The sequence below is a fragment of the Glycine soja genome, chromosome 14, assembly GCF_004193775.1.
Source record: "Glycine soja cultivar W05 chromosome 14, ASM419377v2, whole genome shotgun sequence".
NCBI classification, from domain to species: Eukaryota; Viridiplantae; Streptophyta; class Magnoliopsida; order Fabales; family Fabaceae; genus Glycine; species Glycine soja.
The window spans coordinates 36,295,986-36,319,016 of NC_041015.1; positions in this window are offsets into that span (position 1 = coordinate 36,295,986).

A 23,031-nucleotide genomic window follows, 5' to 3' on the forward strand; every position below is an offset into this window, starting at 1 on the left:
AATCCTGTGTGTCAGCGACTTTTTCGCCCCGCACTAAACAAAAACAGAAAACGAAAAGGCCAAAAACATTCAAAGCCAAAATTCCAACAAAAAAACACCATTCCCAAGTAAAAGTCCTATTGATCCATGATCACGCATGTAATCTTTGATTTGATAGGAAATGATTTGCAAAGCCAAGTCATGGCATATCTATGGTTCGGAATTAGGATGAAACACTTACCTATGTGAGATTGATACACTTTGAGTGATTTTCTACTATTTTTGTTGAACCCAGTGTTTCCTCTAAATGGTCATTTAGAAACGAAATGCTAACATCCAAAGTCTCATTTATGGTTATGAGAAAATTTCATCGGCATACTCCCCTTCCCCGGTAGACACATTGTTTTTCATCCGAAAAGCATATGTTGCTCTGATTAGTTGGAAGTTTTGTCTCTTTACTAAAGCATGTTCGCATTTTAGTGAAGAAAATATCGAGACTATTTTTAGTCTCACAAGTTATCCTGAACTACATAGGTCTGAGTTCCTCATTGAGGATACGTAGGAGCAAGAGCCTCGCTTTTGTCGGCCGCCCCACAATTTCTGTCATACTGACCCTGGAGTCACATGACATGCGGAGATACCAGAGTGATTATCCGATTAAACTTTCTTTTGCTATCTGTAAGACTCAAAGCATGATAGCACGCAGAGACTAACGTCGTTTTCTGCGCCTTTTGTCATCCAGAGGCGGCGGGCCCAATGACATGCCGGAACCATTTGGTCCCACACTTTCTTTTGCTATCTATAAGACTCAAGGCATGATAGCACGCAGAGACTAACGTCGTCTTCTACGCCTTTTGTCATCCAGAGGCGGCGGGCCCGATTACATGCGAGAACCATTTGGTCTCGCACTTTCTTTTCCTATCTATAAGACTCAAAGCATGATAGCACGCAGAGACTAACGTCGTCTTCTACGCCTTTTGTCATCCAGAGGCGGCGGGCCCGATGACATGCGGGAACCATTTGGTCCCGCACTTTCTTTTGCTATCTATAAGACTCAAAGCATTATAGCACGTAGAGACTAACATTGTCTTTTGCACCTTTTGTCATCCAGAGGTGGCGGGCCCGATGACATGCGGGAACTATTTGGTCCCGCACTTTCTTTTGCTATCTATAAGACTCAAAGCATGATAGCACGCAGAGGCTAACATCGTCTTCTGCGCCTTTTGTCATCTAGAGGCGGCAGGCCCGATGACATGCAAGAACCATTTGGTCCCGCACTTTTAAAATACTTTTGCTATCTATAAGACTCAAAGCATGATAGCACGCAGAGACTAACGTCATCTTCTACGCCTTTTTTCATCCAGAGGCGGCGGGCCCGATGACATGCGGGAACCATTTGGTCCCACACTTTCTTTTGCTATCTATAAGACTCAAAGCATGATAGCACGCAGAGGCTAACGTCGTCTTCTGCGCCTTTTGTCATCCAGAGGCGGTGGGCCCAATGAAATTCGGGAACCATTTGTTCCCGCACTTTTAAAATACTTTTGCTATCTATAAGACTCAAAGCATGATAGCACGCAGAGACTAACGTCATCTTCTATGACTTTTTTCATCCAGAGGCGGCGGGCCCGATGACATGTAGGAACCATTTGGTCCCGCACTTTCTTTTGCTATCTATAAGACTCAAAGCATGATAGCACGTAGAGGCTAACGTCGTCTTCTACGCCTTTTGTCATACAGAGGCGGCGGGCCCGATGACATGCGGGAACCATTTGGTCCCGCACTTTTAAAATACTTTTGCTATCTATAAGACTCAAACCATGATAGCACGCAGAGACTAACGTCGTCTTCTGCACCTTTTGTCATCTAGAGGCGGCGGGCCCGATGACATTCGAGAACCATTTGGTCCCACACCTTTTTGCTATCTATAAGACTCAAAGCATGATAGCACGCAGAGACTAACGTCGTCTTCTGCGCCTTTTGTCATCCAGAGGCGGCGGGCCCGATGACATGCGGGAACCATTTGGTCCCTCACTTTCTTTTGCTATCTATAAGACTCAAAGCATGATAGCACGCAGAGACTAACGTCATCTTCTGTGCCTTTTGTCATCCAGAGGCGGCAGGCCCGATGACATGCGGTTATCCGCATGCTCGATGAGTGATAAACGCGCAGAGACAAATTCTGCGCCCTTTATCATTCAAGAGCAACAAGTCGAGTGGTAATCGTGCATAGACGAATTCTGCGCCCTTTGCCATTCAAATTTCGCAAATTGGGTGATAAACGCGCATAGACGAATTCTGCGCCCTTTATCATTCAGGAGCAGCGAATTGAGTGGCAAACGTGTTAGACAAGTGGCCTTAGATATCTTAAGAAGGGGGGGTTGAATTAAGATATTACAAACTATTTCCCCAATTAAAATTCTATTTCACTTTCTATTCAAGTTACAAATTCCCTTAACAATGAACTTCTTAAATATTGATTCAAATAGAACAATCTGAATATAAATATAAAACAATAATAAATAAAAGAGTTTAAGGGAAGAGAAAGTGCAAACTCGGATTTATACTGGTTCGGCCACACCCTTGTGCCTACGTCCAGTCCCCAAGCAACCCACTTGAGAGTTCCACTATCTTGTAAAATCCTTTTACAAGTTCTGAACACACAAGGACAATCCTTCCTTTGTGTTCAAACTTCATTTACAACAAGAGACCCTCGGTCTCTTAATCCCTTAGAGAATTAGAAAGAGGAGAAGAATGAATCTCTCTTGAAAGAGATAGATTTTACAATCTGAGCACTCAAATAATTCCTTAATGAATTGCAAGTGGATTGGCCAAGGAATTCTTAAGAGGATAAAACGATTTTGCTCTTTGAGAGAATAAACACTTGTTGTTCTGAAAAACTCTAAGCAAATTCGTGTTCTAAGTCACATATATATAGACCATTGGTGGTCATGTAAAAACCATTTGAGAAGTTGTGACTCTTAGAAATATTTTTCTGAAAGTCTTGTCTGGTAATCGATTACAGGATTTGTGTAATTGATTACAGCTTTTAAAATTTAAATTAAAACGTTTATTAACTGCTGGTAATCGATTACCAATATTGTGTAATCGATTACACAGCCTAAAATTTGAATTCAAATATTCAGTAGCTGTTGTAAATCATTTTTGGCCACTGGTAATCGATTACATCCTTTGGTAATCGATTACCAGAGAGTAAATCTCTTGAAAAACACTTTTTTACTTAAATTACTTGGCCAAACCTTTTGCTATATCAATTAGGAATTCCCTTCCTAAAATACTAGTGATCATCTTGATGTTGTGGCTTGTATTCTTGAATCATTGTCTTGAATTTAAACTTGAAAAGCCTATTTGCATCAAATAATCATGATCATCATCAAAACACCAAAGGCATTTGCTTCTACAATCTCCCCCTTTTTGATGATGACAATATAAGTCCTGAAATCAAGATTAAAGCAAGCAATGTATATATATAAAATTTGCGTTCACTCCCCCTATGTTTTGGAATTGATGATCACTTGATTTCTAAGCTTTTTCTAAGCCTTTCTACACCCCATTTTTCTCCCCCTTTGGCAACATCAAAAAGCCAAAGTACTTGGGAATCAAACCAAATATAATAATGAAGTGGAAACAGAGCAATATCAAAGTATAAGGCATAGCCAACCAAACTCACAAATAAGACAGAACCAAACCAGAATCCAAACAGTTCAAAATTCAAAACCACATAGTATCAAAGCATAAAAGTCTGAAATCCAAATACTACAAGATAAATAAAGTACTGAACATATTAATCTAAGTAGCATAGCCAAAATACATGGCTTATAAGAAACATAGAATTAGAAACTAAATTCTAAGAAGGTGGAGGTGGTGGTGGAAGATCGAAACTCTGACGAATATAACCCACATCCTCTTCAAGTTGTGTGAGGCGAATATCCATGCCAGCAAAACGTGTATCCAATGAGTCGAAACGTTCACCAACATAAGAACGAAGACCCCGTAATTCGGAAAGGACTTCATTCATGAGTGTTGAATCATCTCGCTGAGGAAGAGGTGAAGGAGTACGCTCATCTTGAGGAGGGAATGCGTCTTTCTTCAGCCATTGACCATTCCAATCCTTACGGTATCCAAAGGAAGTCACTGCACCAGCACCAATTGCAAAGGAACGCTTGACTTGAACAAATTGTTCATCATCAAGCGGAATTTGAAAATGACACAGAAACAAAGTTACCAATTGAGGGTAAGGGAGAGGTGCATTGGCCCGTAATGCCTTATGCATTCGGTACCGAACCAAGTAGGCCCAGTCGATCTGACGACCGGTAAGGAAAGCCCACATTAGAATCAAATCCTCCTCAGAGGCTTGTGCTAAATTTGAAGACCGAGGAAGCAAAATTCTAACAATTATATAGTGCATGATGCGATTATCAAATGTGAATGACCCGGCCAGCAATCTACCGGTCATTTCAGCCTGGTCATTGCAGACCATACGGCGAGCATCATGACTAGAATAATCAAATTTCCAGTCATCAACAATGGTGCCCTCAAAAGGTGCACCTTGACTGGGTAAATGAGTTAAAGAAAAGAACAATGACTGATCAATGATCATAGGAATACTATGCACCTCAAAGGAAATAATGCCATCCTAAATTTTTAAATTGCAGTAGAAGACCTTTACAAGTTTAGGATAATGTGGCAATTTTAATGACATGAAATCAACAAGGCCAGAATTTTGAAACGCTTGATAGCAATCAAACGTTTCATCATTAAAGAAATCTACGTCTAGGTACTTAGGGTCTAAGATGATCCTAGAAGAAAATTGAGAAAGGTACCGTAGACGCTGATCATCGGATGAAAACAAAGTGGATGATCTTGGAGATGACAAAGAGGGATGAGTAGGTGCTGGGGGTGCTTCGGATGGTCCGTGGCGGCGATGGGCAGCAGCAGCGGTGGTGGAGGATGATCCCTTTCTCTTCTTCGATGGTTCTACCATTTGATGAAGTTTTAGTAGATTTTAATCGGTGGAAGTGAAAGAGGAGTGAAAAAGAGGAAGATTGGGCTTCACGGGACGTGTTTTGGTGAAGATTTGAGTAAGATACGAAGGTTTGAAGATTTAGGGATGGAGGAGACACGAAGAGAACCCTTGGCTGCGCAGCACCACTGGTTTCGTGGGTATTTATAGACGAGGACGAGTTGTAATCGATTACAGGGCTTGGTAATCGATTACATGAGTAATAAGCCTTTTGGTAATCGATTATAGGATGTTGTAATCGATTACAGGCTGCCTGTTCTGGTGTAATCGATTACACTGGATGGTAATCGATTACCAGAGCATAAACTAGGCTAGTTTCTAAAAAGTTACCTATGTCTATGCTAAATACATCTAATATTATTAATTATCACTACTAATGCATTTAATTCAATCATTCAAATATAAACCACACAGGAATTCATAAATTCTATCATAATAACAAAAATTTAAACAAAATCAATCAAAGTAACATACTTAACATAAACAATCAATCATAAGAGTAAATTAATCAATCAATCCTTATTTATCTAAATCATTAATATCTAAGAGGCCTAATTCCCTTCTAATAGAGAAGAATGTTTCTTTGGGGAGAGGTTTTGTGAAAATATCAGCAAGTTGATTCTTAGTATCAACAAACTCTAATGCACAATCTCCCTTTAGAACATAATCTCTAAGAAAATGATGCCTAATTTCTATATGTTTAGTTCTAGAGTGTTGAACTGGATTCTTGGAGAGATTAATTGCACTTGTATTATCACATCTAATAGGTATATGGTCAAGAAGGATTCCATAATCAAAAAGTTGTTGCTTCATCCATAAGATTTGTGCACAACAACTACCGGCAGAAATATATTCCACTTCTGCAGTGGATAAAGCAACACTATTTTGTTTCTTACTGTGCCAAGAAACTAGAGCAGATCCAATGAATTGACAAGTTCCACTAGTGCTCTTTCTATCTGTTTTAGAACCGGCAAAGTTTGAATCAGAATATCCAATTAAGGTGCATGTGGAATTTCTAGGATACCATAACCCTATGTTTGTAGTGCCTACCAAATATCTAATGATTCTTTTAACAGCACTAAGATGTGATTGTTTAGGATTTGATTGAAATCTAGCACACATACACACACTAAACATTATATCAGGCCTGCTAGCAGATAAATAAAGAAGTGATCCGATCATACCTCGATATTTCTTAACATCTATTGACTGACCGGTTTCATCTTTATCTAGATAGCAAGCAATGCTCATTGGTGTAGCCATGTGCTTAGCATTTTCCATGTCGAATTTGTGGATTAACTCTTTGCAATACTTGGATTGATTGACAAAGATACCATCCTTAGTTTGTTTAATTTGCAATCCAAGAAAGAAGTTAAGTTCTCCCATCATTGACATTTCAAACTCACTTTGCATGTCATGGGAGAATTACTTGCACAACAATTCGTTAGTGGATCCAAAAATAATGTCATCAACATAAATTTGAACTAATAAAATATCATGTAATTTTCTCTTTATAAAAAGAGTAGTATCCACTTTTCCTCTAGAAAAGTCCTTTTCTAAAAGGAACTTACTTAGACGCTCGTACCAAGCCCTAGGGGCTTGTTTCAAGCCATATAAAGCCTTTTTCAATTTATAAACATGATTTGGCTTATCCAATATTTCAAAACCTGGTGGTTGTTCAACATATACTTCTTGAATTAAGCCATTTAGAAAAGCACTTTTAACATCCATTTGATAAAGTTTAAATTCATTATGGATGCAAATGCTAAGAGCATTCTAATGGCTTCTAATCTAGCAACTGGAGCATATGTTTCCTCATAATCTATACCTTCTTCTTGATTATATCCTTTTGCAACTAATCTAGCCTTATTTCTAATGATTATTCCATGTTCATCTAACTTATTTCTAAATACCCATTTTGTTCCTATGATGGGATAATTTTTAGGTTTCTCTACAAGTTCCCACACATTGTTTCTTTCAAATTAATTCAGTTCTTCTTGCATGGCAATAATCCAGTTATCATCTACTATGACTTCTTTTATATTTTTAGGTTCAATCATAGATTCAAAAGCCATATTATTGCATAAATCTTTAAGAGAATGTCTAGTTGTTACCCCTTTTGAGATATAAGCAATAATGTTGTCAAGGGGATGATCTTTTGAAGCTTTCCATTCTTTTGGAAGTTCATCGTTGGATTTGACTTCTTCTGGAGGATCTTCATTGCTTCCTTTACCTTTTCCTTTAGAATCTTGTCCATGAATATGCATTTGTTCTAAAGATTCTGCAATATCATCTAGCATATTCTTTCTTGACAAGATAGCATTAGATTCATCAAAAGTAACATGAATGGATTCCTCAATATTCATAGTTCTTTTATTATATATCCTATATGCTTTGCTTTGTAATGAATATCCAAGAAAGATGCCTTCATCAGATTTTGCATCAAATTTTCCTAAATTATCTTTACCATTATTAAGCACAAAACATTTGCAACCAAAAACATGTAGATGTGAAATGTTGGGTTTTCTACCATTATATAACTCATATGGGGTTTTCTTTAAAATGGGTCTTATTAAGGCCCTATTCATGATGTAACATGCAATATTGACCGCTTCAGCCCAAAAATATTTTGGAAGAAAAGTATCATTTAATAAAGTTCTAGCAATTTCTTCCAATGACCTATTTTTCCTCTCAACAACTCCATTTTGTTGAGGGGTTCTAGGTGCAGAAAAATTGTGTTCAATACCATGTTCTTCACAAAATGATTCAAAATCTTTGTTTTCAAACTCACCCCCATGATCACTTCTGATGGATGCAATCTTAAGATTTTTCTTGTTTTTTATAACTTTAGCAAGTTTTCTAAATGCTTGGAATGCATCACTTTTATGAGTAATAAATAATGTCCAAGTATATCTAGAGAAATCATCAACTATAACAAGAGCATAGTAATTTCCTCCAAAACTCATGGTTCTAGATGGACCAAATAAATCCATATGCAATAATTGTAAGGGTTGAGTGGTTGAAACAATATTTTTAGGTTTGAATGAGACTCTAGTTTATTTGCCCTTTTGACATGCATCACATAGTTTATCTTTTTCAAATTTCAATTTAGGCAAACCAACTACTAAATATTTTGAAATTAATTTGTTTAAGTGATCCATGTTTATGTGAGCAATTCTTTTATGCCATAACCATGGATCATCATCTTTGCTAAGAAAACAATGATTGTTACCTAGTTTTAGGCTTAAGTCTATCATGTATACATTGTTGACTCTATGTCCTACATGCTTTATATTAATGTCATGCTTATGTTCTATAAGACATTTTTGAGAATCAAATGATACTAGATAGCCTTTGTCACATAATTGACTAACACTAAGCAGGTTGTGCTTAAGACCTTCAACAAGTAGAACATTTTCAATGGAGTTTGAAGAATTTGTACCTATTTTACCAACTCCAAGGATTCTACCTTTGTTGTTGTCACCATATGTTACATGCCCGCTTTTCTTGGGAGAGATATGTGTAAACTTTGATGCATCTCCAGTCATACGTTTTGAGCATCCGCTATCTATGTACCACTCCTTCCTCAAAGACACCTACATAATCAAGTTTTTGACTTAGGTACCCAAACTTTATTGGGTCCTTGTGTGTTAGTGTAAATTAAGGATCCTTTTGGGGCCCATATCATTTTAATGTTGCTGTAGTTTTTCTTAAAGTAGCAAGTAGATATGCCATGTCCTTTTTTTCCACAGTAAAAACAAGTGATAGAACTTGAATTATATTTTTGTGTGGAAGTAGAGAAGTTTTTATGAAATTTTTGTTGTTTTTCAGATTTATATCCTAGTCCAGCCTTATTGGAGACATATCTTTGTTTTCCTAATATGACATCTAAATTATTTTTACTATAAGAAAATTTTCCAAGTGAGTTTTTCAACTCTTTAATTTCTTTTTCATATTTTTCACAACAACTACAAGAATCTGATATTTTCTTGTCAGAAATAGTAGAGATATGAACTTTTTCATTTGATTTAGAAATTGAGACTTCATTTCTAAGATGATCTAATTCTTTGTTTAATTTTGAAATTTCATTTTCTAAATTTGAAATTGTTTTCTTAGAAGATGAAACTAACTTTGCAAGTTTAATTGACTCTTTATGCAATTCAGCAAAGGCATCTTGTAATTCATCAAAAAGAAATGGATAAGTTATTTGAAGATGTTACCTCTTCATGACTTTCATAACTTTTAGCCATAAGGCAGAGGTTTATCTCTTCATTTTCTGAATCTTCAGAAGATTCCATATCATTTTCATCCCATGTGATGTATGTTTTCTTCAATTTCTTTTCACTAAAATTATTCTTTTCAGACTTCTCCATCTTTTTCTTGAAGATGGGACAATCAACCCTCAGATGTCCAGGTTGATTGCACTCAAAGCACTTTGGAGTAGAGGATGAAGTTTTTGTCCTTCTTTTAGATTTAAAATTGGGTCGCCTTTGATTTCCTCTTACTTTAAGAAACTTGTTGAATCTTTTTACAAAAAGGCTTAGATCATCATCTTCATCTAGATCATTTTCCTTATCACATTCTTCTTGGATTGAAGATGAGGCTTTAAGAGCAATTCCCTTCTTTTTCTTGTCATTTTCTTCATGTTGGCGTAATCTCAATAATTCCATTTTTTGTTCTTGTAACTTTCCAAATAGAGTAGCAAGAGACATGTTTGATAAATCTCTTGATTGAGTAACGGCTGTTACTTTAGGTTGCCATTCTCTACTTAAACATCTTAACACTTTGTTTATGAGATCTTCATTTTGAAATTCTTTCCCTAAGGCTGCAAGATGATTTACTATATGTGTAAATCTCTTTTGCATGTCTTGAATGCTTTCATTTGCATTCAACCTAAACAGTTCATATTCATGAGTTAGTGTGTTTATCCTAGATCTTTTAACATCTGTAGTTCCTTCATGTGTTAATTGTAGAGTGTCCCACATTTCCTTAGCACTCTTACAATTTGAAACCCATCCATTCCCAGGGCAGATGTTATGATGTTTTTGGCTTTTAAATTGTATTGTACTCGTCTTCTATCCTCTTCAGACCATCTATCTCTAGGTTTTTCTATTGTTATGCTTTCACTTGATGTGCTTCCATCTATTGTAATTCTTTCTACTGTGGTGGGTATATAAGGCCCTATTTCTATGGCTTCCCAAATACTTAAGTCTAATGCCTCAATAAAAATTTGCATTCGGGTTTTCCAGTAGTGGTAACCCTCTCCATTAAAGATTGGAGGTCTATTGATAGAATTTCCTTTTGAAAATAAGAAATTTGCTGAGGCCATTTTTCTTGAAGCTTCTAAACTTTATACAAGAATGAAGCTCTGATACCACTTGTTAGAAAAGTGGCCTCAGATATCTTAAGAAGGGGGGGTTGAATTAAGATATTACAAACTATTTCCCTAATTAAAATTCTATTTCACTTTCTATTCAAGTTACAAATTCCCTTAACAATGAACTTCTTAAATATTGATTCAAATAGAAAAATCTGAATATAAATATAAAACAATAATAAATAAAAGAGTTTAAGGGAAGAGAAAGTGCAAACTCAGATTTATACTGGTTCGACCACACCCTTGTGCCTACGTCCAGTCCCCAAGCAACCCGCTTGAGAGTTCTACTATCTTGTAAAATCCTTTTACAAGTTCTGAACACACAAGGACAATCCTTCCTTTGTGTTCAGACTTCTTTTACAACAAGAGACCCTCGGTCTCTTAATCCCTTAGAGAATTAGAAAGAGGAGAAGAATGAATCTCTCTTGAAAAAGATAGATTTTACAATTTGAGCACTCAAATAATTCCTTAATGAATTGCAAGTGGATTGGCCAAGGAATTCTTAAGAGGATAAAACGATTTTGCTCTTTGAGAGAATAAACACTTGTTGTTCTGAAAAACTCTAAGCAAATTCATGTTCTAAGTCACATATATATAGACCATTGGTGGTCATGTAAAAACCATTTGAGAAGTTGTGACTCTTAGAAATATTTTTCTGAAAGTCTTGTCTGGTAATCGATTACAGGATTTGTGTAATCGATTACAGCTTTTAAAATTTGAATTAAAACGTTTATTATCTGCTGGTAATCGATTACCAATATTGTGTAATCGATTACACAGCCTAAAATTTGAATTCAAATATTCAGTAGCTGTTGTAAATCATTTCTGGCCACTGGTAGTCGATTACATCCTCTGGTAATTGTTTACCAGAGAGTAAATATCTTGAAAAACACTTTTTAACTTAAATTACTTGCCCAAACCTTTTGCTATATCAATTAGGAATTCCCTTCCTAAAATACTAGTGATCATCTTGATGTTGTGGCTTGTATTCTTGAATCATTGTCTTGAATTTAAACTTGAAAAACTCATTTGCATCAAATCATCATGATCATCATCAAAACACCAAAGGCATTTGCTTCTACAAAACGCGCATAGACGAATTATGCGCCCTTTGACATTCAGATTTCACAAATTGAGTGGATAAACGCGCAGAGACAAATTCTGCGCCCTTTATCATTCAGGAACAAGTGGGGTGGTAAACGCGCAGAGACAGATTCTGCGCCCTTTATCATTCAGGAACAACAAGTTGGGTGGTAAACACGCTGAGACAGATTTTGCGCCCTTTATCATTCAAGAGTAGCAAGCTGAGTGGATAAACGCGCATAGACGAATTATGCGCCCTTTATCATTCAGGAACAACAAGTTGGGTGGTAAACGCGCATAGACGAATTTTGTGCCCTTTATCATTCAGGAATAGCAAGTTGACTGATAAACGCGCAGAGACAGATTCTGCACCCTTTGTCATTCGAGGACAGTAAGTCGAGAGGTGGGCGGAGACAAATTATGGTCATTCTGTGCACCTTTTCGCCATCCAGAGGCGATCGTGTCCGGTGGCACGCATAGACAATTTATGGTCATTCTATGTCTCGCCGCCCAGGCTCGATCGTGTCCAACAAAACGCAGACACAAATTATGGTCATTCTGCATCTTGTATCAACCAAGAGAAACAAATTCGACAGTATTAGGATTATGTGTCGGTACTGATCATTTTCAAATTTTTGCAGGTTCCGCTAGCAGGGAGATTCACTGGCCGAATGGTGTTTCGCTCGAACGAAATTAGTGTCTTATCTTTACTTCCCTTATATCTCTAATAAAAGACAAGTAAAGAGGGGCAACTGTCATACCCTAATTTTGTTCGGGGACCATCCGTTGTTGGGATGCGACCCTCGTTTGACCACTTCGAGGTATTTGGCACCCATTATTAGGCAATTTGTGAAGTTCCGAGACATGCCGGAAGCCAAAAGAAAAGCGTCGTAGCACAATCCGTGAAGTTTCATGACATGCCAGAGATTAAAAGGAAGTGTTAGTGCGCAATCCGTAAAGTTCCGTAACATTCCGGAAGGTAAAAAAGGGATGGTTACGTAATTCGTAAGGTTCTGCAACATTACGGAAAGAAAACAAGTATCGTTACGAAATTCCTAAGTTTCCGTAACTTAGCGGAAAAAGAATCACCAAAAAAGGCAGGGGTGTATTTAGTAAAAATAGGGGTTCAAATAGCAACCAGGCCCACTTGGGCCTTCCAGGATGTTCCTCCAGAAGGCGGTTGCTTCTGGAGGAAGCAACCTAGCTTGCCTGGGCGAGCTGGGTGGCAAGCTCCTCCCCTATTTTCCTATAAATAGGGGGAGGAGTGAAGGAGAAAAATGTTCAGCCCTTCTGGTATTTCGAGATCACTTGAAATTAGTGAAAAAAATTGTTTCCGTGAAGAAAATCCAAGCCGAGGCGCTTCCGTAACATTTCCGTAACGTTTCCGTGAGTGATTTCGTGAAGATTTTCAACCGTTCTTCGACGTTCTTCAGTCGTTCTTCGTCGTTCTTCGGTCTTCAACCGGTAAGTTCCCGAAATCGAACTTTTCAATTCATTCTATGTACCCTTAGTGGCCCTCATTTGTTTCACGTGCTTTTATTTTCATTTCATTTACTTTCCATACCCCCTTTTGACGAGCTTTAGTCATTTACTTAAGTCATTTTCTCGCCTAATCAAAAAATAAAATAAATTTCCACCGATCATTTGAATTGTAACATCCGTTAATTTTTGTTAAAATGAAATCCGACCGTTCAGTCATGCCGTAACCACGTTGGAAACCAAAAAGAGGTAAAATAATAATATAATAATCAAAAATATCTTTTAGTAAAATAAATAAAAAAAATCAATCGGACGTTTTTCTTTGGGATTTCTCTTTCTTAAATCGAATCAACTAGTAACCAAAGTGAAACTAAGGCTAAAATTAATTCATAAACCAAACTTTTGTCATCGCCTAAAAAAGCCATTTTCAAAGGTCCAACGCCTTGAAATGGTCTTTGCCGCTTTTATTGGTTAAGTGTAGATTTCTAAAAAGCCTAAAATCAATATGTAACTTTGATATCTCTTTCAAAAATAAAGAAATCATTAATGGTCCAATGCCTTAATGTTTTCTCACTTTTCAAAAGAATCGAAAGATTGTCTAATGGTCCAATGCCTTAAATGACCTTTCATTCAATAAAAACACATCTTGCAAAAAAGGATAAAAAAATAACTTAACCAAAACGCTTTGTTCACAAAAGAATTACGTAGGTTTGATTTTCTCATCACAATTGAGGAATACGTAGGAGCAAAGGGAAACGCCCCCTTGTCGACCACAAAAAGATAAAAACATAAAAATGCATAAAAAAGACATAAGAACGTAAAAAGGGAAAAGAATATATAGTCATATTTGCACATTTGATTAAAGGTTGCCGTCTCTTGTGATAGACGCATGGGGTGCTAATACCTTCCCCGTGCGTAAATACAAATCCCGAACCTTTCTCTTAAAGTTCGTAGATCACGTCTTTTCCGGTTTTTCCGACGTTTTCTTCAAAAATAAACGTTGGTGGCGACTCCGCGCGTATTTCTTTCTTGGAACACGCACCCGCGAGTCACGCGTCGCCCTCCCGCTGAAGGGTAGGTTGCGACACTTATGTAACACAAAATTTATATATAAATAACCATGAAATTATCATTGCTGAGTCAAACAAATACATACCACACAAGTTCAGTCAACAACAACAAGTATGGGTAGGATCACAGCAGTGGCAAACCAAAAGACAACTCCAAAACTCCGATGCTTGGGAAACAATAATTAACTTCGTAACTTTTTGCGTGAACTTGGCCTACAACAAACAAAATGTTGGATCGAGTAGCCTCAGAATAATTAAGAAGAGGGGGTTGAATTAATTATTCCTAAACCTTTACTAATTAAAAAATTACTCTTCTAAGGCTTTTACTAAATTGTTAAGAGAATGAGGAGTAGAAGAGAAACTTAACAGAAAGTAAAAGCGGAAATTAAATGCACAGCGGAAAGTAAAAGAGTAGGAAAGAAGGAAACAAACACACAAGAGTTTTTATACTGGTTCGGCAACAACCCGTGCCTACATCCAGTCCCCAAGCGACCTGCGGTCCTTGTGATTTCTTTCAACCTTGTAAAAGTCCTTTTACAAGCAAAGATCCATAAGGGATGTACCCTCCCTTGTTCTCTTTGAACCTAGTGGATGTACCCTCCACTAGAACTGATCCACAAGAGATGTACCCTCTCTTGTTCTCAGTCAAACCCAAGTAGATGTACCCTCTACTTGTACCACAAAGGATGTACCCTCCAATGTGTTAAGACAAAGATCTCAGGCTGTTAAACCTTTGATACTTTGTGAATGGTGATACAAAATAATTCTCAGGCGGTTAGTCCTTTGAACACTTTTGTATAAGGGAATGGGAAGAATCAAAAGAATTCTCAGACTGTGTCGTTTTGAATTCTTTGACAAGGGAGAAGGGAGACACAAAAGAATTCAGGCGGTTAGTCCTTTGTTCTTTTGGAAAAGGGAGAAGAGAGACACAAAAAGAATTGAGGCAGTTAGTCCTTGGCGAATTCTTTTTGGCAAAGGGAGAAGAGAAAAAAAGAATGAATAGCACAAGTTTTCAAGGTTTAGAAAACCAGAAAACTTTGGAAAACTTTTGGCACAAAGAAGAAGAAGAAGTTCAAAGAGATTCAAGGCTTGTAAAGGATTGTATGAATAAGTGTTCAAGATTGAATGAATGAATGAATAAGTGTATTTAAAAGCAAATCAAAGCCTAGCTTTTATAGAATCTTCATGTCTGGTCAAGACAACCATTTAGAAGAGTTATAACTTTTAGAAAAACTTAAAACCAATTTGAAAAAGTTAAAAACCTTTTGAAGAGTTACATCTTTTGATTTATTCAGAAACAAACACTGGTAATCGATTACCAAATCGGTGTAATCGATTACACAAAGCTTTTATGTAAAAGGATGTGACTCTTCACATTTGAATTTGAATTTCAATGTTCAAAGGCACTGGTAATCGATTACCAAAACATTGTAATCGATTACAGCTTTTTGAAATTAATTGGAACGTTGTAAATTCAATTTGAAAACTTTTTCAAAACAATTTTGCTACTGGTAATCGATTACAACAATCTGGTAATCGATTACCAGAGAGTAAAAACTATTTGGTAAACATGTTTTGAGAAAAATCATGTGCTACTCAATTTTTGAGAAAAACTTTTCATACTTATCTTGATTAAGCCTTCTCTTGATTCTTGAATCTTGAGTCTTGAATCTTGATCTTGATTCTTGAGATCTTGAACCTTGAATCTTGATTCTTGACTCTAAACTTCCTTCTTGAGTCTTGAATTCTTCTTTATTCTTATCTTGAACTCTTGAATTGTTCTTGATTCACTTAAGTTGTTCTTTGATTGATCTTTGAGCTTTTTGTGATCACCTTTGTCATCATCTTTTGTTATCATCATTGTTATCATCAAAACACCTTTGAATCACCTTTGATTCATCATGAAGCTTTGCTTCTACACGAAATTTGTAGCATATTCAAAGTCATTGTTAATAATTGAAGTTGGATCATGGAAGTTATAGGTAGAAACAGAATTGGGGTGCATATTTAATATTGTAGCATATTCAAAGTCATTTTTATCCTTAAAGACGAAAAAAATCTTGTAGGTTCCAAGACCTGTGGTGCATATTTAATATTCTTCTAGCACAACCTCTCTTTGGGGGTTGGATCATGGAAGTTATAGGTAGAAACAGAATTGGCCAGAGAAGAAAAAAAATGGATTCTAATCAGAGAAATACTGTGGTGACAATTGAAAGCAAAAATGCATTCAATTTCTGGGCCTAAGCAATTAGATTTACTTATTTATAGAGTATGGATGGCAGATGGCTTCTTCATTGTTAGCTTTGACTAAAATTTATTGTTTCCAATGTGTCTAAATCTTCAAGGGGTTCAAAGTATAATCCACATGCTTATCAAGTATGAGGTCCAGTGATGTATATGGTTTTTAAATTTGGTAGCTGGTCTGGTGGACTAAAATTGAATTAGACAAAATTAGAAGAGGATGAGAAGAAAGATGGCTTAACTTATTTGAATTGGGAATTTGCAGCAACTGTTGTTGGACAAAATTTAAAGTTGGAGCCTCTGAAGCCTGAGAAGAAGGCTATGTGGAGAAGAGAAATGAATTGTCTTCTATCTGTGTGTGATTACATACTAGAATTTTCCTCAACTGCACAATATTTAGAAGATGGCACAATTGTGGAGGTGAATTATTTCTAAACCCTTTAATTATAAGGATAATGAAGATTTTTGTGCATCTCATAATGTGTCTAATATGTTATCTAGTGGTGTCTCTTGATGACAAGCAAACCAAGATCAGATATTTACATCAACCTCCCAGCTTTGTAGAAGCTTGACACAATGCTCATAGTAAGACAAATTTCAAATGCTTCTTGTTTGTGACAACTCTGTTTTCATCCAAAGATTTTGTGCCTCACAATTTTATTTATTTATTTATTTTACAGGAAATATTGGATAGTTTCCAAGATACTGAATTTTGGTACGCGGAGCAAGGGACCATATCAGGGAATTCAACTCGATCACGGGGAGGCTCATTTCGAAGGATTGTTTAGAGGAAAGATGAGAAGTCGTGGCTGCCGGTTCCTTGTGTTCACCTTGGGGGCCTTATTGATAAGTCAAGGAAGCACTTGAATGAGAAAAGAGATTGTGCTAATCAAATTCATAAAGCTCCAATGGCTATAAATAGCAGTGCTCTTGCAGAGATGGATATCCCAGAAACATATATGTCTAATCTTCCCAAGGTTAGTCCTCATATCCAATTGTTATTGTCGCAACCTACCCTTTTGCGGGCGAGCGAGGCGAGGCTCACGGGTGCGTCTTCCAAGGGAGGAAAATGCATGGAGTCGCCACCAACGTTTATTTGTGGAAAATGTCGGAAAAACCGAAGGAAACCGGTCATGAAGAATATTCTAGATTCAGGAGTTGTATTTACGTTTGAGGAAGGTATTAGCACCTCTCACGTTTGTCCCAAAGGACAACAGCCTTAGATTAGGATTGTGTGAAATTATGTATCTAAAATTTTATTTCCTTTTTTATTTTTGAGGTCAACAAAAGCGGGGCTCTTGCTCCTACGTACCCTCCATCGAAGAGGAAATCAGACCTACGTAGTTCTTTCAAAAGGGTGAATCAAGCGATTCTTTTTACTTGGAAGGAGGTCCTTTTAAGGCGTTGGACCTTAAAATGACCCATTTTTACTTGGTGAGAAAAACTGAGGTATCGAACCTTAAAATCCTTTTTAGTGATTTTTTGCGGACGAGCTTGACTTTGCGAGTTGATTTTAGCCTTATTTTCACTTTAGTTATTAGTCAATTCAATTAAGAAAGAGAAATCCCAAAGAGAAACGTCCGATTGATTTTTTTGGTTTATTTTACTAAAAGATATTTTTTTATTATTATATTATTATTTTACCTTTTTTTTGGTTTCCAACGCGGTTGCGGCATGACCGAACGGTCGGATTTCATTTTAACAGAAATTAACGGATATTACAAATCAAATGATCGGTGGAAATTTATTTTATTTTTTTATTAGGCGAGAAAACAACTTAAGTAAATGACTAAAGCACGTCAAAAGGGGGTACAGAAAGTAAATGAAACGAGAATAAAGGTACGTGAAACAAATGGGGACCACCAAGGGTAGATAGAATGAATTGAAAAGTTCGATTTCGGGAACTTACCGGTTGAAGATCGAAGAACGACGAAGAACTAACGACGAACGACGAAGAACGGTTGAAAATCTTCGCGAAATCACCCACGGAAACGTTACGGAAGTGCCTCGGCTTGGATTTTCTTCACGGAAACAATTTTCCTCACTAATTTTAAGTGATTACGAAGTACCAGAAGGGCTGAACCCTTTTCTTCTTCACTCCTCCCTCTATTTATAGGAAAATAGGGGAGGAGCTTGCCACCCAGCTCGCCCAGGGGAGCCAGGTTGCTTCCTCCAAAAGCAACCGCCTTTTGGAGGAACATCCTAAAAGGCCCAAGTGGGCCTGGTTGCTATTTGCAGCTCTTTTTTTACTAAATACACCCCTCTTTGCTTTCTTGGTGATTCTTTTTTCGTAACGTTACGAAACTTTACGAATTTCGTAACGATACTTGTTTTCTTTCTGTAAGGTTACGGAACCTTACAGGTCACATAATTACTCCTTTTTTAGCTTTCGGAATGTTACGGAAACTCACAGATTGCGTAACAATGCTTCCTTTTGATTTCCGGCATGTTACTAAATTTCACGGATTGCGTAACAATACTTCCTTTTGATTTCTGGCATGTCTCGAAACTTCATGTATTGTGCAACAAAGGGTGCCAAGTACCTCGAAGCGGTCAAACAAAGGTTGCATTCCATCAAACAATGGTCCCCAGACGAAATTAGGGTATGACAGTTACCCCTCTTTACTTACCTTTTATCGGAGATAAGAGGAAAGCAAAGATAAAACACTGATTTCATCCGTCTTCGCCCTTTCCGTGATTAGTCTATGACGACTCCCGTCTCTCCTTCTTCTTTCTCTGCACAACACAAAACAAACACAAACAACAAAAAACACCAATAACATAATATACACATATACACATGTTTGGCGAAGGAACCGATCGGGAAAATAACAAAAAACCATATTTCCCAGTCACCGGAGGCTCCGCGCTTGATAACAGAGGACACATGAACAGCGCTAGGCAATCAATTCATGGGACTCCGAATAAGATTTGAGGGTGGAGGATAGACGAACAGCGCTAGGCAATTAATTCGTGGGGCTCCAGACTCGATGGTGGAGGATGCATGAATGACAATCAATTCATGGGGCTCCGGATAAGATTTGTTGGCAGGACCGAATGGTCCACCAGGTTTTTTCACCTAAAAAGGCGAACATGCTTTAGCAAGGAAAAATAAATCATTCGCGAGAGTACCATATCTTAGAGACACAATATACCCATGCCAAAAGTTATTTTCCTTGTAACCGAAAATGAAGGGCAGGATGTCAACATTTAGCTTTTAAATGAACATTCAGGGGAAACGTTGGGTCAAACTGAAACTGGGAATAAAATCACTCATAGTGTATAAAAACTCACATAGGCAAGTGTTTTACCCTAATCCCAAACCATAGCTGCACCATGACTTTATTTTGCACATGATTTCCTATCGAACCAAAAGATCACACGCACGATCACGGATCAATAGGATTTTCTCGAAGGTAGTGTTTTTGGAGAGGAAGCTGGGTGTGTCGGTCTTTTCCTCTTTTTTATGTGAGGCAGGATATCGCCAGTCGAGAGCGACTTTGAATGGCAATCCCAAAGGAAGAACTACTTCAAAAATGGCTTTTCCTTTTCCGTCAGTCATTTACTCTGCCAAAAATTTATCTGGTCCGAAGATCTCCTATTTTCTTTCTTGCTTTCCTGTATTGATCGGGAATTATTCTGTTTTTCCTTCGATCCTTTTCTTTTTACTTTCTTCCGATCTTCGATCGGGAATCCTTCTTTTCATTTTCTTTTCTTTCTTTTCATTTCTTCCTTTCCGATATTTGATTGGTAATTCGGGTTTTAGCATTCGTTATTCGCTCTCCCTTGAGGAGATTATACTGTCCTTTTCTTCGGGGGAAAGGATGAGGATTCTTTTCATGGGCCAAGGTTCAAAGTAGCTTAAGGTTGTGTCTCAACATGGTCTTTTTATCGTGCGAGCCCGATTTTGATATCTGGGGCAAAAGAAATTCATGTGTCAAGGTGTCGGTCTCGGGTTGAATTTCCATATTATTTCCACGAGGTACGCGTAACAATGATGATTTAGGAACAACGTGCAAAATTAGTCATGGCTACAGCTAGGTGGGTACTCAAGCATCCAATTTATGGCATTGTGATACTAAGGCTTGGGATTTACACAAGTAGACCCAATATTTCCAAATTATGTTTTTTCATCGGTTCAATGAATCCATCCATTCTTATCTCGGTTATTCTGGAAAATAAACTTTAGCGTCAGTCTCTTGTTTCCAAAAGATATGTTTGCTCTCTGCGGATGATTTATGTTTCCTATGATCATAACAGGCCGACCTTTGAGGTCTTTCTTTCTCTTTTCTTTTTGTTTCATTTTTTATGTTCGCAAAAACTATACATCCATCGTTATCTATGAGAAAAGCTTTTTCTTTGCACACCTACATTCCTATACACAACAAACTTTTTCTGTATACACACGCATTAAAAACTCTTTCTCTTTATATCAACACGGTCTATATAACAACTCTATTCCTATTCAAAGACTTCTTTTTCGTTTTTTCAACATACACTCGTGGTTTATACAAAAATTTCTTTATATACACTCGTTGCTCACACACAAGAATTTCTTTTCATGCATTATTTACACACACAAAATCTTTCCATACATTTTTTTTTCTTTTACATATAAAAAACTCTTTTCTTTTCTTTATATATAGACATGACATTTGTTCACAACGCCTCTTTTTTTTTTCTATTCTTGGCATTATCATGATTTTTGTTCATTTTATTTTTAGGACGACGTTCCTAAATGAAAACTCTACACGGTTCCGGAATTTCAACAAACATTATCGACAATAATGAAGTAAACACTAACGCAACAGTCCAAACAAAACGAATGCACAAAACAAAAGACAATCGAAAAAACAAAACAAACGTTAGTCCCTCAAGTTATAAAAAATAAAATACGTAACAGATAAAAGAGGAAACCTAAAAGAGAATATGAATCTAGGGATCCCCCAGTCATGTGGCTCCACTCCCTCCTAACAAATCGAGTAAATATGTCATCTCTTTATCCATGCGGGCCTCCTCTGCATCGCCGGGAGCCTCTGCAGGCGCCTCCCCTGCCTGGGCCTCAGGCCAATCTTCGGGCCATGCGACCTCCGACCTGAACTAATTTGGAGTAAGGCACGCAAAAAGAGTGAAACCCTGGCTCTGCTGACTGAGGCTGAGCTGGTAGAGACACTCATGGATCTGCACTTGCTCCCTGTGGTTGGCCGCCTGCTGGCGAACCAAGTGCTGTAAATACCGCTCCATGCCAAATGACCCAGCTGGATCAGCCTGATGAGGTGGTGGCAATGCGTCTGTGGCCTGTGGTGCATCACCCTGCACCTGTCTAGGCGTGCAATACTTCTCAATGAAGGCCCGGGTGATCGGTGGTCGAATCACCTTACTAGGTGTGACAGGAACCCCGAATGACTGGCAGAGACCCGTGATCAATGTTGGAAACCCCAAGGCCTTGTTAGACTTATTCGGGTCTAGAGGGTGCCTGGTAGGTGGCATACCTGTAAATAAATAAATGGCGTCAGCGATCAACTGAGCCACATGGTCATGCTGGTGCGCATGATCCGCACCCGCCTCCCGGCAGCGGTTCGGGCAAAATCCTGACCCGATATGCATAACAGCTGGGCAATGGCGTCCTCGTCAAATCCATCGGCCCGGTTCCTTCTCTGACTAAACTCACACTCCTGGCCCTCCTCTAACACTAGCGGGTCACCCAGGAACTGGCTGAGGGCGTCTGTATCAAAAGGAATCCACTGGCCCCTTACCCATGACCGCATGTCCCGCACGCCCTCCTCCGTGGGCCAAGCATTAGCGTAAAACTCTAGGACTATATCTGGGTCAAACTTAGCCATGGGAGTGACCAACGACGCCCAACGCCGGCGAACTATCTCTTCCTGAAAATCTGTGTACTCATCGTCCCTGAGCTGGACGCGTCTCTCTCGGTGGAACGACCATCCTTTGATGGCCTCGAAATACTGTTGGTGCTCTGTGCTCCTGAAACGATGGCTGTCAAACTCAGGAGCGGCGCTGGTCCCTTCGGTCGCGGCGTCCCTCCTAGATCTCTTTGCGGAGAGCTTCCTCGGTGGCATTTCCTGCGAGGACAACATTTGGAAAGTTAGTTTACAAGAAATATACCAATCATTACAAACAAGAGCCAAACAACACTTCATATGGCGCAAGTGTCAACATGCACTTTATGAAATAATCATATTGGGGTCATGCTATTTTATGACACATATGCATCTGCACACATAAAAATTTTGTGAAAGGCACTTTACGACACACATCCATGTACATATTTTTTTTGACAAACCTTTTCATGCTACATCCTCTATATATATACACACATTTTTTTTGGAAGGCTTCTTTTGCTACCTACTCACAAATACACATATTTTGAAAAACACTTTTACGCTACCCATCCAAACACTTTGTAAGGCACTTCATGCTATATATATTCATATTATGCAAGGCATTTTCATGCTATAATATTCACATTTTGCAAGGCATTTTATTCAACATTTTGCAAGGCAACATTTGCACAACAACCTAGTTACAACAGCATTCCAAGTTCACTAACCTACTTACAACAACATTCCAAGTGCACAATAATTACTTCTTCAACATCCACAAGAAATTTCAAACATCCACAACCTTACCTTCAAAACACAGTTGTGTTACGACAACTCTGAAAAGGGGTACTCACTGGCTTGCACGATGCCGCCACAAGACGAGACGCCGGACGAGGTCACGGGGGTGCGGGCAAA